This window comes from Empidonax traillii, unplaced genomic scaffold (assembly GCF_003031625.1).
Source record: "Empidonax traillii isolate 1590-97213 ecotype Southwest subspecies unplaced genomic scaffold, ASM303162v1 scaffold20:size5563877, whole genome shotgun sequence".
Taxonomy (NCBI): domain Eukaryota; kingdom Metazoa; phylum Chordata; class Aves; order Passeriformes; family Tyrannidae; genus Empidonax; species Empidonax traillii.
Genome location: NW_020955213.1, coordinates 5106541 through 5108619, shown reverse-complemented (window position 1 = coordinate 5108619; position 2079 = coordinate 5106541).

Below are 2079 nucleotides of genomic sequence, written 5' to 3'. Positions count from 1 at the left end.
CGGAGAAAGACCCCCCTGCTTTACGTCAAGAACAGATATCGTGTAATTCTCCTCCACTGCCTTTTTTTTTTCTTCCTTTTTTTTTCTTTTTTTTTTTTTTCCTTTAGCTGATTTGGGAATTTAACAGCTACAAAAATGTAAACCCCCTGGAAAGCGGTGCGGGTCCCTCCGCGCCCAGAGCCCCTCCGGTGCTCGGCTCCCGTCCATGCCCCTCAAGGCGGTGGACTCGGACCTCCCTGGGCCAGGATCAGGCTCCCCCCGTGCTGCCCCTGTTCGGGGACTCTTGGGCTTAACACTGCCCCGTCCCAGCACCCCGGCACGGTGCGGGGAGCCTTGCCAGGGAGAAGACCGCAGGGTCTGGGCCTCGGAGCGCAGGAGGAAAACACGGTCCCCAATGGATGCCCACTCGTTACAGCGGAATTCGCAGCAGGGCAGGAGCAGGGGAAGTTTCGGCAACGGCCCTGGGAGAGGGAGGTCGGTTGCTCCATGGGTTTCCCTCGTCCCTTTCACGGAGGGTGCGAGAAAAGGGCAAAACAAACCCGAGATAACAGCAACACAAATCCCCCGCGCCTAGCTGCGAGCCGGCAGCGGCGAGAGGAATATTCTATCCGCCCTAAAGAGCTTTTAAAGTGCACTGTATCGCGGTTAAATGAATATCCCTAACAAGCGTAAAGACAAGTAGTTTTTCTCCTGCCATAAACATATTGCATCTCCGGTGTAATTATATGCAAACCAGGAGCGAACGAGACATTTCCATTGTAGCTGTCACTCAGCGGAGGGGGAAGCACATGTACATTTGAACTTCAGAGATACGGGATGGAGTAAACAGGTCTGAACTTCGGCGAGGAGATGGGGCGAGGAATATCAAAGGCCAGGCAGAGGCAGGCAGAAAGACCTGAGTGGCGAGGAAATGTAGGTGCCAGCGGGCTCCATCCTGCAGCTCGGGGAGCAGGGCACTGGCACCCTCGCCGACAGACCAGAGTTTGTCGCATGTTTGTTGGTAATGGGGAGAAGTTCCCCCCCAAAATAAAGATCACCAGTCAGCGGCGTGGAAAGTATGCGTGGAGCTCGGAAGAGAGTGAGAAAACCACGAGGACCAGTTTGAAGTGCTGCAGAATAAATCAGGTCCTGTTGCTCCTGTGGGGCCGAGGCAAACCCAAGGGCAGGGGACGGCGGGGGTCGCAGCCCTGCGGGAAGCCGGGACCGCTCCTTGGGGTGCCCACGCACTGGAGTGATCCCGGGGAAGGCCACCCTCTGGAAGGAAGAGACGCCCACCCCTGACCCCCGCCCCACAAAGACGTTAGTACGAGACACGGTGCAGACCCGGGAGCGGACAGAGGGGGAAGCCGGGGCCTCGGCACCCCGGCCCGGCCGAGAGCATCCTCACCCTCCGGCCGCCCCCTTGATATCCCCCCGCGCCTCGGAGAAGCAGAGGGGGTGGGGGCAAGTGGCGAATATCTCAATCAGCGAGGAGATGACCTTTGACCCGGAGGGTGGCTCTATTGTCCCACTCTTGCGGGGGACACAGACTTTAGTCAGCCTTTCTGCGTGACTGAGCCCTGAGGGGCAACCGCAAGCCCCGGGCTCCGGGGAGGCATCCCGGCCTCGGGAGCCGCCAGCCCGGCATCAGTTGCCAGGGCAGAACTGCCCCTTCCCCAGCGTGCCTAGGCCGCTGCCCCCGAGCCCCGGCTGTTTCCGAGCCCGCACCCAGAGTATGCGGCCCCTCCTGCCCCAGGCCTTTCCCCGGCTACCGGCGGGTCTGGGCAGAACCTCCCTACCCAAGGGTGAGCACCAGTGGGAGGGAGATGCCCGCCGTACTGAGTTGGGGGTTGACGTGCAGGGATGCTCCGAGAAGCCGATTGGAATAACGGTTGGGGGGGGGTGGGGGGAAAGGGCAGGAGGGGTTGTCCCCAGAGCCCCGGGGAGCCCCTACCCCAGCTCGTCCTCCCCCCCAAGCAGCGTGCCGGGCCCTGGAGCGGGGCTGCGGGAGCCGCCTCCGCCCGTGCGGGGGCGGCTCCGGCGGGGCCCGTTGCGGGGCCGGGCACGAGGCGGCGCTGCGGAGCGGCCCGGCCCGGCCCC